Raw genomic sequence first — 17,369 nt, forward strand, 5'->3', positions numbered from 1 at the left:
TAGTTGCTCCGCGGCATGTGGGATCTTCCCGGACCAGGGCTCAAACCCGTGTCCCCTGAGTTGGCAGGTGGATTCTTAACCACTGCACCACTAGGGAAGTCCTCTGGTTCTCTTTTTAACCCCATAAAGTAGACAATAACATTTTTATTATTTTATACAAACAGTGTTTGTTTAGATTTGATGCGTGTTGATCAGTTTATTTTTTCACCATTCTTTCTTGTCTCAGATATTTCTTTTGAGGTCATTTCTGGAGTCAGGTTCATTTTCCTTGAAGTACAACCTTTAGAAGTTTTTTGAAGGTATATAGAAGATATACTCCCTCAATTTTCATTTTTCCTTCAGTTTTTAAATCCTTGTGACAATTGTCTTTCAATTACAATTTTTAGTCCATTTGTACTTATGTAATTACGAATGTATGCATGTTTGAATCTATCATTTTGCTACAGACTAGCTTTTGATTTATCTAATATTTTCTAAGTTCTTTTTTTCCTCCTCTTTGCTTTCCTTTGGATAAATAAAATATGTTTGTATTTTATTTTTTCCCACCCTATTTCTTTGTTGGTTATACATACTTTTATTCTTTCAGTGATCACCCTAGAGCAGTGGTCCCCAACCTTTTTGGCACAAGGGACCGGTTTTATGGAAGACAGTTTTTCCATGGACTGGGGGGTGGGGGATGGTTCAGGATGATTCAAGCACATTACATTTATTGTGCACTTTATTTCTATTATTATTACATTGTAATATATAATTAAATAATTATACAACTCACCATAATGCAGAATCAGTGGGAGCCCTGAACTTGTTTTCCTGCAACTAGATGGTCCCATCTGGGGGTGATGGGAGACAGTGACACCCAACGTGTGTTGCTTATGTCCAGTCTACTCCGTAAGATGCAGCTTCATTGTCACTTGCCACTCACTGATTGGGTTTTGATATGAGTCTTCAACTTATTGATTTATTATGGTCTCTGTGAATCAAACCTCTCTGCTAATGATAATCTCTTTTTGCAGCCGCTCCCTAGTGCCAGCATCACCGCCTCAGCTCCACCTCAGATCATCAGGCATTAGATTCTCATAAGAAGCGCGCAAACTAGATTCCTCTCATGCGCAGTTCACAGTTGGGTTCGAGCTCCTATGAGAATCTAATACCACTGCTCATCTGACAGGAGGCGGAGCTCAGGCAGTAAAGTGAGCGATGGGGAGTGGCTGTAAATACAGATGAAGCTTCGTTCGCTTGCCCATCTCTCACCTCCTGCTGTGCGGCCCAGTTCCTAACAGGTCACAGACCAGTACCGGTCCATCGCCTGGGGGTTGGGGAACCCTGCCCTAGAGAGTAAAACACATCACTGACTTAATCAGAGTCTACATTTAATTAATATTGCCAATACTTTACAAGACCTTTATAGCTTTTAACTCCATTTACTCACTATTTTTGTCATAACTTAAATTCCACATATGTGTTAAACCAAAAAGATAATATAATTATTGTTTTTTTTAAAACAACTTTATCAAGGTATAATTGGCATACAATAAAGTACATATATTTAAGTGTATAGTTTTGACATATGTATACATCGGTGAAACCATCACCACAATCAAGATTAAAGTTTCTCCATGAGCTTTTGTAATCCCTTTCTCTTATCCCTTCAAACCTCCGGGCAACCACTGTTCTGCTTAGTTTGCATTTTCTAGAAATTTATATAAGTGAAATCATATAGTATGTACATATGTAACCGCTGTTAAATTTATCTATTGGTTATTAATTTGTTATTATTTTTTAGTTTAGACCGTCCAGTTGATTTCAAAAAATAGATTCCAGTTCTATGATAAAATTCATAATCTTTTAATCTATTTCTTGAACATATTAATTATAGTTATTTTGACTTCTATGTGCATCATTAATGAGTTTATATTATCTATTTTTTTCTGTTGGGTTTTCAGTAATTTTTCTTGTCTTGTCCTGTGTGCTTATTTTTTTTAATTGAATATTAAGGATAATACGTGAAGAATTACAGAGGTTCATGATGATATAATCTTTCCCAGGGAAAATTTAATTTTCTTCTGGAATGCAGATAGAAAATGAGTTTCAGGCTTTGTTTGGGCTAGTCTGTTTCTGGTTTGTCCTCACTGTTGTGTTATAGCCCTTAATGTACCACATCTGAAATCCTAGACTTCATTCAGAGTTCCTGGTGTATCCTGAATTGGTGTATCCTGAATTCCAATTTTTGTTTCCTCAACATCATGAGACTGCTAAAACCTATGCTTAGGGTTTTTCTCTTAGTTATTCTTTGCTTGGTATTACCTCTCACCTACATAGTTTAGGTGTCAGCAAATACTCTATAGGAAATTTTGTTAGAATTTTGGGCTTACTTTTGGAGTTTCCCTTTTTCTGGTAGTTCATCCCTTGTGTCCTTGTGGCATTGGTAGCCCAGAATTTCAATTTCTGTCTCTCTCACCCAGTGAGACTGCCTCAAATTATAAGCCACAGTTTTCCATATGGTCTCTGAAAATCAGCAAATCTCCCAAGGGGAGAAAGCAGCAATAAATGAGAACTTATCTAAATGCATTTTTCTTTCAGGGATCTTGGCCTTCAATCTTGGCTGCCTTGTTTGCTCTTTGGTGCCTTCAAATAGCTGCCTTTTTTACAATAGACACTTTTGCTAGGTTGACAGTTATTTCCTCTCAGCACTTTGAAACACTGTTTTATGACATCCATTGTTACTGTTAGGGTATCTTCTATGGGTATGGTTGTTGTTACTTTGAAGAAATCTGCCTTTACTGACTGATTTTAAGATCTTCTCTTTGTCTTTTTACATAAGTGAGCCCTCCAATTACTCCAGTTTACTTCTTGGAGAGAATTTCCTGGCTTCAATGCAGGAAGAGGGAAATCAGGCAGAGCCTGGTGTCTCCTTGAATTGAAGAAATGGAGTTTGGTGTGTGGGGAGGCCAAGACAGCTAGATTTCACAGGGCAGAATACTGGAGAGGAGAGAGGAACACAGCGAAATAACTCCAAAGATTTTTCAGATCTCCCTTGAGTCTTCAATTGAGTCATGATCAGCATATGCATGTGAGGAAACCACCCAAGGTGCCACTCAAAAGGAGCAGGGGTAAAGTCCTTGGCTCTCACACAGGGCCAGGAATAGTTTGTGTCTCCACAAGTCAGAGAGGAAAAATCTGGAATTTATGGTGCATCAGGTAGAGTACTCAGAACGATGGTAGTGGGACAAAATTAGCCCTAGATTAAAGGCTTCTTTGATCCTACCTAACAAAGTCTAAAAGCAAGACTCAATAGGATCAAACTGTTTACAAGTAACTTAAATGCATCTCAGAGCAAAACTCAAAAGTACTAATAGGAATACAGAAATATCTAGCACCCAAGAAGATGAAAATCGATAATGTCTGGAATTCATTAAAAACTTATCAGGCATGCAAAAATGCAGGAATATATGACCCACGATGGAAGAAAAATTATAGAACAAAGCCAGAAATGACACTGTTGACATAATTAGTAGACAAAGATATCAGAAATTATTACTGTAATTCATATGCTGAAGAAGGTAGAGAAATGCTAACATGTGTTGGGACAGCAGATTTTAAATACTTCATATTTGGTAATTCCAATATCTGAAGTCCTTGTATGGTCTAAATATTTTATTTGCTGTTTTTGTCAACTCTCACTCATAGTAACATTTCTTTTTGTGTTTGGAGAGTATTAATTTTGAACTAATACTTTAATAATATAATCTGTGGGAATTCTGAGGATTTAAATTAGGCTTGTTTTCTTCTAGAATGTATTTGGGTTTGCCAAGTTTGGAATCCAGGAGACACTATTCTTTTAGGACAACTTTAGACTCTTTGGAGAATTGTGATTTACTGTGGAGACTCAGGTTCAGTTCCTAATATGCAGTATCTCCAGGTTTAGTTTTATTTCATTTTCTTAGTGCTCTTATGGGCCTTTGGCCCTAAAGTAACCCTAAATTTTAAATTTGCTCACTAGTACCCTTTAAATTTTAGCTTACTATACTTCCTGCTTCCTGCTCCTTTGCAATACACGAAAATGTACATTTGTTGTATTTTCACAATTATATTTATATTATATTTACATTATATTTATAGTATATAACACTTGCCAGGCACATAGTAGGTGTTCAACAAATGTGTAAAATGAATATTTTTATTGTGAAAATATTACCAACAAAATTAAGAATTTTCCATATAAGCTACTATCATAAACATCAAAATCTGTTTTTGCTTTCGAGTATGCCTTGTAATTTTTTCTTGATAACTGGACATGATGTACCAGGTATACATAGGCCTTTAGTAATATGGTGGTAAAATGTGGGGGAAGAGGAGGCATTCTATAGTCCTATGATTAGGCCTCAGTGTTTTAGTGAGCCTATGCCTCTGGACTGTGAACTTACACGTGCTTCTTAGTTCCCCCACGGTTCTCTAAGGTGGGAGAGGATGGCTAGAGAGGGCTAGAGTTGGGTATTTCTTTTCCTCCAGATCACTTAGGTTCTGATTGAAATTCAGCAAGTTAGGTCTGGTGAAGTAACTTCTCCTGAGGGCAGTCCTTGTTAAGAATAGATTCCATATAGGGGCAGGACAGGAATAAAGACACAGACGTAGAGAATGGACTTGAGGACACAGGGAGGGGGAAGGGTAAGCTGGGACGAAGTGAGAGAGTAGTAATATACACTACCAAATGTAAAATAGATAGCTAGTGGGAAGCAGCTGCATAGCACAGGGAGATCAGCTCCGTACTTCGTGTCCCCCTAGAGGGGTGGGATAGGGAGGGTGGGAGAGAGATGTAAGAGGGAGGGGATATGGGGATATATGTATACATATAGCTGATTCACTTTGTTATACAGCAGAAACTAACATACCATTGTAAAGCAATAATTAAAAAAAAAAAAAGAAGAATAGAGTGTTCTGGCACATTTTAAAATGAGCCCCCCTCCTACCCCTCCTATGGCTAGGTTTCTCTGGAGTTTTTAACTTTAAGTCTTGTACACACTAAGCCCTCCAGCAATTCGTTAATTACAGTTCAAGTCTTCCTATGCCAGCACTGGTTCCCAAGGCAGTTTTTTTCGTGAGTTTCTGCTGCAGTCAGCTGTGACTCCCTGTGTTCGCTTGTCTGCCTCTCTAATCGTGGGGGCAATGGTTTGACCTCACCTCTGTTACAGAAAAGTTATTGATTTATTAGAAAAGTTATTGATTTTTCAGTCTGTTCATATATATGCAGAACTTGGAAACTGTTATGAATTTTTAATATCTTTATTTAGTAAATCTATAAATGGAATGGGTAGAGAAAACAACAAGTTTGCAAATACAAGGAGCCAGTCTGAGTTAGAGGACTTGTGGAAAGCTGTGAATGAAAGCGAAGTTCAAGATAGCAGGAAGGAGTCATGTATACATGGATACAGATGATAGGATACTGGAAATGTGGGTGACATGACAGAATTTTGGCCTGGTTTTTCCTTCCCAGTATTTGCGGTTGTGGGAGGACCAGTCCCTCCTGTCCCATCTCCACCTGTGATCAGGGAGCTAGTGTCCAAACCTTGTGATCGATCAGGATTGCTTGAAACCATGGATCAGCCTTCAAGGGATTCGTTTTGACAACTTAACCTTTCTTTTTCAGTTGGATCAGTAGAATGCCCAACACTACATAAAAACCTATTTTAAAAGTATAAGTATTATTTTTCAAAGCTGGTATCCATATAATAATGATGATGTAAAAATTTCATAATAATAGTGATGATATTAATGTGTAAAAACAGGAAGCTCTACTTTCTATCCCATCGCCCATTTCAAAATACAAAATTGTGATAATAACAACCTGTATCATTTCCAAAAATATTTTATTTTTTACTTTTTTTTTGACGGGTTTTGACTCCAAAAATGCTGTTTAATATGATTCCACTTAGTAGATACCTAGAAAAAAAGAACAAATTGATTTCATCAAAATTATAAACTATTATAATATTATATGTGTGCATGAATTAAGTGTGCTGCTAAATCTTATCTTACAATCTTATCTTAGGCTACAAGCTAAGATGTAATGTTAATTTAATATTCATTTTATTCAATAGCTCCTTTCTCCTTAAAAGGAAAAGTAACAGATAATAATAAGTGAATGCCTTTTATTTCCTTTTGGAGTTATGTTTTTTTCCTCTTGAGCAATAATAAGCAATTTAAATCAATTAATTCTAAGAATGATCTAGTGGAAAGAGCCATATTATAATAGTAAAATATAATATTTGGACTTTCTCAATGAAATGGAAGATTTATTCCTGTTTTTCCTGTGGAGAATAATTTATGTCAAGATTTGTTTATTTAGTGGATACATATTTTACTCAAAATTATTGTAATACATACATTTTTAAAAATTGACATTAAACCCTAGATCTGAAAATACTATAATTTTTGCTGTTTCTAACTGTGGTCTTATTTTCCTTTCTTTCCAGAACCTTTTGAAATACATATTTTAATGCATATTTTTAGTATCATATGCAATTATATTTCAATTCTCCATATTTGATTTTCTGTCGAACTCAGTGAATCACAAATATTTTCTGTGTAAGCACCTACTTCTAATAAGGGATGATAACCATCTGTTCAATGTTTTTAAATTCTCTTTGTACACTGAAATAACAAGATTTGATCTGAATATTAATGAAATGGGGCCCTTATGGTACAAAAGTTTCATCATTTTATACTTATTATATAAAGCCATGTTTGTCTAACTAGAATATCCTTCATCCCTAATGATATTCTGTTGTGTTTTGTTAGATAATTTTCTTTGTTGGTGTCCCATCCGTGGAATAATTCTCTTATTTTAGTTACTTTTATTTTATTGACATTTTAAAATTAGTAAATCTTAAAAAATATCATGTTCTTATAAACTATAAATTTATACAAATCAGTCATGAATTCTTCATATACTTATTTTAGTCTGATTGGAAGTAAAGTTCAATTAATTTTCAAGTGCTCTGATCCAATTTCACTTTATACTTTACTATTCTAGATATAAGAAATAGGACATATCAATTGTCACATATTCTAATATTTAAAATGTTAAATATTAACTTTAAAGAATTTTTTCAGTGTGTTACTTTGGGTTCATTTTATATATTAGGCATATGATGACAGATAAGACATAAGAAAGAATACTGTTTCTCATAACGGGTAAGACTAATTTCTTTTTTTTTAAACTAAAAGTCTTTTGAGTTAGCAGACTTTGAGCTAGTCTCTCACCAATACAACAAACCCTACAATCCTCAAATTTGACTGGATCATAAAAATCATGTAATCCAACCCATTACACTTGGCTTCAGTAGCACCCATTCCTCCTTGTTTGCCCTGAAGGGAACTTACTACCTCCTGAGAGAATCGATCCTATAAGCTCTTCTGACGATTACTCCAATATATGAAATATTTAACAGTGAGGATGATTTCGTAGAGGAGCTCATCTCTGACTTACATTTTAAGGCCCACAGGAAATATAGGTGTTAGTTGAGTGATGGGAGAAGAAGAGTATCCCAGGCAGAGGGTCAGCATGAACATAGGAAACTGCAACCTGTTTAGTGTTTATGCAACTAGAGTGAAAGGTAGGGAGTGGTGAGAGCGGAGAGGTAAATGTGGGTCAAGTCAAGCCTTGTATCCCATGATAAGGAACTTGAATTTTATACTGTAGGAGAAGAGTGATCATTGAAAGATTTAAAGTGAAGGGACGATGTGACCATATTTATATTTTAGTTAGATTTATTGGGGTGGATTGAGATGGGAAAAGAGGCTGGAGTAAGGAAGACCAGTTCGGTTGTTGCAACAGTCCCATTTAAGAGACAATGGGAATCCAAATTATGGGAGAAGAGCATGCATGGAAGTTTATAAAATAATAAGACTGTTGATTGAAATGGAAGGTGTGTAGGAATCAAGAATCAAGAATGAATCCAACCTTTAGTTATTTTGAAAATGATAAGATGGCAAAGTCAGAAGTAGGGGTGGATTTAGGGACGGAAAAGGTCAGATTGGAGATGTGGGTATACTGTGTGTTGGGACGAGAGGTGGAAATTTTGAATTCTTTTTTGTATACTGAGTTTGAATTGGCAGTAGGACATCGAGGAGGACAGTGGGTAGGTGGCTCTTCCAGTCTGAAGATCAGGAGGAAAAGTCTATGCTGGAGATATTGGGTGTTAAACCCACAGAGTGAGTGAGACTGTTACCGAACCCAGGTCCAGCTGCTCGCGGCTTGAAAGCCAGTTCTTGAGAGACAAGTGTTGGTAGGAAAGGAAAGGTTGCTTTATTTCGGAGGGTGGCAACCAGGGGGTAGCGCAGATGCCTGTCCAAAGGCCGACTCCCCCCTTGACAATCAGGGGGCAAGAGCTTTTATAGACAGAGGGAGGGGGCTACAGGCAGAAACAATATAGTCAGCTCTGACAGTCATCTTGAAATTGGTCATCGGTGGTTTGACCAGCGTCATCTTGGTTGTTTTAAGTACAGTTAATCTTTAGTTCCAGGGTTTGTTCCTATTTCTTTGAGGCCAGTTCTTGGAATTGTGGCAGCTTATGTCATGGCTTCAATTTGGTCATCATGTAGTTATCCTCCTCCACTTGGTGGGGGCTTCAGTGTCTGCAAAACAGCTCATAGGATATGGCTCAGAATACTATCTATAGACCTTAAGGAGGAACTAAAGGTCCTTGACTATGCTTAATGATTAAACTATTATTATTTGGTCTCCTTTGACTGTTTTCCTTTGTTTCTGCATTTTCTCACTTCTCTGATTAACTTTTTTTTTTTTTTGGCTGTGTTGGGTCTTCATTGCTGCACGTGGACTTTCTCTAGTTGTGGCGAGTGGGGGCTACTCGTTGCAGTGTGCAGGCTTCTCATTGCGGTGGCTTCTCTTTGTTGTGGAGCATGGGCTCTAGGCGCATGGGCTTCAGTAGTTGTAGCACATGGGTTCAGTAGTTGTGGCTCGCGGGTTCTAGAGCGCAGGGTTGTGGCACGTGGGCTTAGTTGCTCCGTGGCATGTGGGATCTTCCCGGACCAGTGCTCGAACCCATGTCCCCTGTATTGGCAGGCAGATTTTTTTTTTTTTTTTTTTGAGGTACGCGGGCCTCTCACTGTTGTGGCCTCTCCTGCTGCGGAGCACAGGCTCCGGATGCGCAGGCTCAGCGGCCATGGCTCACGGGCCTAGTCGCTCCACGGCATGTGGGATCTTCCCAGACTGGGGCACAAACCCGTGTCCCCTGCATCGGCAGACGGATTCTCAACCACTGCGCCACCAGGGAAGCCCTGGCAGGCAGATTCTTAACCACTGCGCCACCAGGGAAGCCTCTCTGATTAAACTTATTCTCTGGCTAAAGTTTTTCCACAGACAAAAGGCAGGCTGAGGACATGGGGGGGGGGGCAAGGACCATAGGGTCCTGCTCCATTTCAAGACCATGTAGTGGTATGACAAGGAGAAAGACTGAGGGCAGACCATGGGGAACATTATTGTTTATGTGACAAGCAGAAGAGATGCCCCCCAAAGTGATAAGCATAAACAAAGTGGAAAAAGCACAAGGAGTATTTGGTGTTAGGGAAGCCAAAGAAGTAGAGTGTCAAAAAGGAGAGAGTGGATACTGCAGTGTCAGATGCAGCCGAAATGTCCTGTAAGTTAAAGGCCAGTATATTTCTATTGCGTTTGGCAAGGGTGGGGGCCGTTAACATTTGCCGGAACAATTTCAATAGAGTGTTTGCATTGCAAGTAAGATCTCAGTGAGTGGGGCTGATGAAGATTACTCTCTCTTGAAGTCTGGATGAGAAGGGAAGTTGAATGGATGGTAGTTCAAGGATATGAGGTCAAGAAAGCCTTGTGTATAGGATGGACTTAAGAGGCTTTAGAGGCAGAGGGAAGAGAACCCGGAGAGTGGGAGAGATTGGAAACACAAAAGAGAGAAAGAATGGATGTTGAAGCAGGGCACCAAGAGAGAGGAGGGTATGTTTTTAAAAAGGCACACATGGTGTCTTTGCGGGAGGAGCACAAAGAAAAACACAAGAAGAAAGTAAGAATAACAGAGAAAGTAGATAAGTGGATGAATGAGTGGGAAGAAGGTTGAAGGAAATCATATTTAGTAGTAGCAATGTTTTCTTGAGGTTGAGACTAAGGTCATATTCTGAGAGTGAAAGAGGCTTAGTAGGAGTTTTGAGATGAAATTTGAAATGGATGTATTAATGTGCAGTGCTGTGGTAGCAGCTGAAGTTGGGGATCGTGATTATGTAGTAGCTTATCAACCCATTTGTATAGCTTTTTCCACAGAAGTTTACTGAAATTGGAGAAAACAAATTGTAGCTCTGAATCAGAGTTGGGGTTTTGAAGGGCAAGTATAAAATAAACCTGGGGTGCACAAGAAACAAGGGTGCTGCGGAAAAGGAAGTCTGATAAGGACACAGGAGCTTCATGCTGAGTAGGAGGGAATAGATCTCAGGAGGTAGTTAATTTATGGGGAGAAAATGAGGAGGAGGTGAAGCTTGAAGAACTGCAGGGCTCACAGGGTGGGTGTGGTAGGCACCAGATTTACAAAGACAGAGAGCTTTTAGTTATACAGTGGAATATTGTTTGTTGATTTTTTTGTGTGTCCCTTCCTTTTTAATCTATTGGGCAAATATTTATTTATTTAAGACATGCTATGTGTCAGTGCCATGGGGACACCAGGGGAGGAAGACAAATATGGCCTCACTGTGTTGCAGCTTGTAGACAGGTGTGGTGCACGCACAGTAGACAGCAAACGAGACAGTCTTGGGCATTAGGTCTTTGAGATTGAGTGGTCTGAGTGATGACTACATCACTGCCAACAAGATGTGTTTTCCTGCATATTTTACTTGTAGAATTTTTCTTTTGGAGGACTTGAGGACAGGTCTTAATTTTCCTTCTAGAATCTGCCCATCAGTATTTCATCCAATATAAATAGTTTACCATGTGTTTTGCTGAGTACTAGGGACATTAAAAAAAAAAAAGAAGAAGTAAAGATTCCACTTGGGCTATTTTTAACCCCATTTTTTCTTACCGTCTCAGGGCCTTTTATTCGCTGGTCATCTTGTATCTGGTAAGACAATGCTAACTACAGTAATAAAACCCTACAAAACATAGAATTGACTACATCTCAATTGAATTTCTCACTCACTTAAGCCCAAAACATGGCAGGCACCTCTGTTCGAAGCAGTGATTCAAGGACCCAGGGACCTTTCATCTTAGGGCTCTACATTCTTCAACTTGTTTGCCATACTTGCCTTGCATTTGTGGGTCAGTGTAGCGCTAGGGAACTAATTTCATCTGGCTCTAGGAGTGGAGCATGTGACATAGACTTAGTTAATCATTGCTTTTCGTAACTCTGGCTATGGTGATTGGTTCAGGACCCAAACAAGCCCAAGTGGAGTTAATCACATGACTTCTCAAGAAATGCTAGGGCAAAAGCAGTATGCTTTCCTCCCCAGACAAAAATGAAGACACATTCGTCAGGATTACTACAGTCATTTTAGGGTTACAAAGAGTATGTATGAATGTGCTGGAGGAGCTGGCTGAGATGGGACCCCACCCTGAAGGAACAGGGCTGGAAAATGCAGATAAATCAAACCTTGGTCATATTGTCTGAGTGCTGGATAAAGCCTTTCTTGAAGTCATATTATTGTTTAGTTAAACTAAATCTACATTAGTTTCTAAACATTTATAGTAAGGAGAAAACTATTTTTTGTTCAGGGAACAAATATCCTTGTTAGGAAATATGAGAAGCCTGTAGACTTATAGTTTAAGCTGGTATTAGTTTTTTGTTTTATTTTTCATGTTTGTTTTTTAATTTAAAAATGATATTTACTTAACTTATATCTTTTGTAACACTGTTTTCGGAGCACATCTGAAGTCCAAGTGTTCCGTAGTGATTAAAAGCAAGGATTTGGAACCATTGTTTTTGTTATTTGCAACAGAAAATATTCTTACTGGTATGTTAAATGCCTGCTATGCTGATTTTGACTGCTTTTTGACCCCAACAAATTAAATATATTCCTTTAAATAACTGCAGATTACATTTGTTTCTTATGTATATCTATGTATACATTAAATAGTTGCATGTACACATTATGTATACATTATAATCGGCTGCATCATATGTAGGATATTTTGCAGCAGAAGACTTAATGGATAGTAGTGTTAACTTCAGTTTAGCGTCCTCTTGAGGAAAATGCCTGCTTTCATATTTCCTGGTCAGGGTAGTATGTGTAATGCCATACTTTTCCCTCTAAATTAAATAAATCTTGCTTGGACTTCCCGCTCATCAAGGTGAACAGAGAGTACAAAATTGGTAATATTTTAGATCATCTTTTTTATATCTAAAGTTTAAAGCAGTCCCAGGGCTTATAGGGGTCCTGGAAACAAATCCTTGAGTCTGCATTTACCTGTCTTCCCCTCTCCCATTGCTGCTTGGGTGATGGTCTTCTGCCTCTTCTTTAGCACAATGGTGCCACCTAAGAGAGTGTAGGTTTGCAAACTCAGGAACTTCCTGGGTGAAATCTTAAACTGGCCCCGTTCTTGGAGGGAAAGGACAGACCAAAGAATGAGGCAGACTGCTCCAGATTGGTAGGTTTAGCAAGCAAATGAACTTATGTATGAGGCTTGTCTTGAGTGGCTGCAAGACAAGTAGATCTCTATACCTGCCCACCAGGGTCAAAAGTTTATACAGAGGCCTTAACTGGGGTCGTCACATATTCTGTGCAGATGGTCTCAATAACACATTGCTCTCTCAAGACTGTCTTCTTGAAAACGGTACCACTGGGGGTGCAGTGGGCAGAATGTACATTCCAAGGCCAGGGGAGGGGGTGAGGAACCTCTGATTGCCCAGGTCCAACTCCTGGGTCAGCCAGCTGTCACGTCCTCTCGATGACCTCCACCATCCTAACCAGGTCACTGTGTTCCTAACGAAGGTGGGTGGCTGCTCTATTGGCTCCTTCCTTTGGGGCCAGTTCAGTCTCCTTACCTGAATTCCAAGGCCATGACCCTTGATACTTTGGCCTTCACCAGCATCCATGGAATCAAACCCAAATGAGGTTCTGTCACCTTGGAGGCCAAACTCTTTGTATCCTCAGTGAATCTAGACACCCTCACCCTATTTAATCTTGCCTTAACAACTTCCCAGGAGTACATTAATCTCTTCCCTGGAAGCACAAACACTTCTACTCCTTCTCCTCTGAGATTGTTTAGTTTATTTCTTTGTTCAAGGCCTCTTTGTGAAAATTATGCCTGAAGAAAAGGAACCCAGAACTTAGCATAAAAGTCTGGCTGTGAGGTACAAAGGAAATGTTCCTTTCTATTATTTTGCTGATGAGAACACAGCAGCAAAATCCGTAATTCTCTTACACTCATCTACCTCTGTCTTCCACAGTATATGTGAGCTCATCATATATTTTAAAATATGCTTTTAGGTCATTATCCTTGTTAGAAACTTATGACGTCTTAGTGGTTCTAAACCTACTGTATCTCCAGGAAAGATCCTGAGGTTCTAGGCTATTTCAGTTTACTTTAATCAACATTCGTAACAATTAATCCCTGTGGCCTCCAACCCTAACCTCCAACACAGATATAGGCTTGTGTACCACCTTGACGCTTCGGGTTGTTTTAAGATTTGTTTTCCAATTACCCTGACCATATCAAAGATTATAGTCCATACAGTGCAAGACAGATTTTATTAGTAACATAAACATACACTCAGATTTACAAATATATCTATGATTAAAATAAAAGTCGTCATCACCTTGTCAGAAATGTACCCCTCCTAGTGATGTCTTTTACCTCTGTTGACCTATGAAGACTGTTTTCACTCAGTTATCTCCTGAAACTCCTCTAAAGTGTTAAAAAAAACTCTGAATTCTGTGACCTATAGGAAAGGTGGCGTATGACTTATTGTCCAAACCAGTGCACTTCAGAAAGGAAGGGGGCACTATTAATAATTATTCTAGGACAACAGTTATAAGCCACTGATGTCCCAGGGAAACCAAATATATGGTCACACTGCAGGGGAGGAGATAGTGCATTTTCATGTGACATCCTGGGGTAACTCTGAGGTTCCTAGTTTGATTAGATTGCATGGGGAGTCAGCTGATGGCCATCTGTGTATACAGCTTTCTATCATTAGGATGGACACTCAATGAGTTAAGTTGAAGTAGCTTATGGGAAAAATTTTTAATGTGATTTGACTCAACATTTGGGTCACACCAGTTCTGGCCTTAATATATTGCAGTACTTTTATTGTGTGTTTCAAGTGAATTGCAAGCCGTGTTAACCTGCCATTTTGTTCTAATGACTCTAATGACTGAAATTAGTGCCAGGCAATGAGTTTGGCAATGACAGCATAAATGGTACTGTCACATTTCTCATTTTACTAACTCTGTATTATTTCAGCCATGTACAGTTAACCCACTGTATTTTATTTGCAAAGCACTCTTAAGTCACCAACATTATTATCTGACTTTTAAAGTACATCCATTAGTGAATTTTTTGACATATGCATATGTTAAGAAAGAAATTCGCATTTAAATTTTCCAGGAACTCTAATTGCTGGTCTTAGCAGTTCTTCAATATCAACTGCTGAATTAACTAAATAGGTCAAGGCTGAAGGACTTGCAGCAAAGGGAACATTGAGTCAAATCAGTCTAAAATAAGGTCACATTGTCATTAAATATCCAAATGATGGTTGACTGTGGACACTTCCTACCCTGCTCACAGCTGTATCTCCAGCACCTAGAACCACAGCTGGCACGTAAGCACACATTTAATATTTGCTCAATAAGCACACATTAAATATTTGTTCAAAGAATAAATAATGCTCTCTACAGCTTGCTTTAAGATATTCATGGCATGGGTTTTTTACTCTCAAGCATTCTGTGTTAAATATCTATTTATAATATTCCTGTCAATGTGTTGTGTGGAGACGTGCAAATCCCTGGCTTTCTATAATTATTGATTCAGTTAATCAACAAGTTCTGTAAGGCTGTAATTTGCAGCGTTAGTATCCTTTGCTTCAGTAGAACATTTTCCACATTCTTCTTTCAGTTATAATTCACATTCCCCCTGACTTTCAGATTTGTCCTTTGCTTCTCTTGTGCAGGCCAAGAAACCAGATAATGTAACCAAATCCGTTTTTGCTCCATTTAAAGTTCTAGCTAGGGTAGTGTTTCTGTGAGCCTGGTTTCCAAATGAAATCTGAAGTGCTATTTTAATGAAAGAAAGGGACAAGGGAAAATTAGTAGTTAAATCTTAAAAGATGATTTCTTCCTATGCTCAGTAGCCTACATGAGAGCTACTATCTGTCCCTAGAGAGAGACCATTTACAGATGGAAATACACATATTTTCCCCATACCTTTAACATATCATCAAAAAAAGGGAATATTTTCTCTAGTGAGAAATGTTATTGTTAAGGTTTCAGGCCTACCCTATTTGAATTGTAGTTCCTATATGTGAATCATCTCCTTTATCATTATTTAGATAAACTTTCTCTTAGGAGAAGCCAGGGTGACCTATGTTTATTTTTTTCTTAATCCTATATTTTTTTTTTTAAATCCTTCTCACCTTTCAGGATACTAGTGCTCTCAGTTCTCTTTATCATAAATCAAAATATTTATCTGGACTGATTATGATACTAGTAATTTTTACTTTAGTGTTCATCTTAATACATTTTCCTCTTTGAAGTATTTGCATTTTAACATTCTTTTTTTCTTTTTTTATTGAAGTATAGTTGATGTACAGTATTATATGTTACAATATTATACATTGTTTCACAATGTTTAAAGGTTATACTCCACTTATAGTTATTATAAAATATTGGCCCTATTCCCTGTGGTTTACAATATATCCTTGTAGCTTATTTTATACACAATAGTTTGTACCTCTTAATCCCATACCCCTGTATTTCCCCTCCTCTTTCCTTCTCCTCATTGGTAACCACTAGTTTGTTCTCTATATCTGAGTCTGCTTTTTTTTGTTATATTCACTAGGTTGTTTTAGTTTTTAGATCCCACATATAAGTGACATCATACAGTATTTCTCTTTCTGTCTGACTTATTTCACGTAGCATAATACCCTCTGAGTCCATCCATGTTGTTGCAAATGGCAAAATTTCATTCTTTTTTGTGGCTGAGTAGTATTCCATTGTGTATATACACCACATCTTCTTTATCCATTCGTCTGTCGATGGACACTTGCTTCAGTATCTTGGCAATTGTAAGTAATGCTGCTATGAATATTGGGGTGAATGTATCATTTTGAATTAGGGTTTTTGTGGGGGGTTTTTTGATATATACCCAAGAGTGGAATTGCTGGGTCATGTGGTAGTTCTGTTTTTAGTTTTTTGAGGAACCTCCATACTATTTTCCACAGTGGCTGCACCAATTTACATTCCCACCAATAGTGTACAGGGGTTCCCTTTTCTCTGCATCCTCACCAACATTTGTTATTTGTGTTCTTTTTGATGATGGCCACTGTGACAAGTGTGAGATGATATCTCATTGTGGTTTTGATTTGCATTTCCCTTTTTTTGATGATTAGTGATGTTGAGCATTTTTCATGTTCCTGTTGGCCATCTGCATGTCCTCTTTGGAAAAATGTTTATTCAGGCCTTCCGCCCACTTTTTAATCAGGTTGTTTGTGTTTTTTTGATGTTGAGTTGTATGAGCTGTTTATATATTTTGGGTGTTAACTCATTGTCTGTCATATCATTTGCAAATATTTTCTCCCATCCAGTAGGTTATCTTTTCATTTTGTTGATGGTTACCTTTGCTGTGCAAAAGCTTTTAAGCTTAATTAGATCCCATTTGTTTATTTTTGCTTTTATTTCCTTTGCTTTAGGGGACAGATCCAAAACAATATTGCTACAATTTTATGTCAAAGAGTATTCTGCCTGTGTTTTCCTCTATGAGTTTTAGGGTTTCCAGTCCTACATTTTGAACTTTAATCCATTTTGAGTTTATTTTTATATATGGTGTTAAGAGACTGTTCTAGTTTCATTCTTTTACATGTAGCTGTCCAGTTTTCCCAAGCACCACTTATTGAAGAGACTGTCTTTTCTCCATTGTATATTCTTACCTCCTTTGTCATAGATTAATTGGCCATCCTTTCCAATTTTAGCCATTGTCTTTCTAAATGGAATTTTAGGTATCAGGGTAGAAATTATGTTTTGCTAGGAGCCATACCAACTCCATAACACATGCACACGCCACCAGGCCCCACACACCCCACAGACTTGGGCACCAGCCTGTATGTGGTTATGGATATTTTAGCTAAGAGTAATGCTAAGCCTTCTGTCTCTTACGACAGAAACTTTATTTTTACTGTCCATGTTTT

At 38.0% G+C, this 17,369-nt stretch overlaps 1 protein-coding gene across 13 annotated transcripts in view; it reads left to right on the forward strand.

Moving 5' to 3' along the window:
- Positions 1 to 17,369, forward strand: part of TMEM117 (transmembrane protein 117) — a 564,172-nt gene that overhangs the window by 76,810 nt on the left and 469,993 nt on the right. The gene's annotated exons all lie outside the window — the stretch shown is intronic.

Source organism: Orcinus orca, chromosome 11 (assembly GCF_937001465.1).
Source record: "Orcinus orca chromosome 11, mOrcOrc1.1, whole genome shotgun sequence".
Lineage (NCBI taxonomy): Eukaryota > Metazoa > Chordata > Mammalia > Artiodactyla > Delphinidae > Orcinus > Orcinus orca.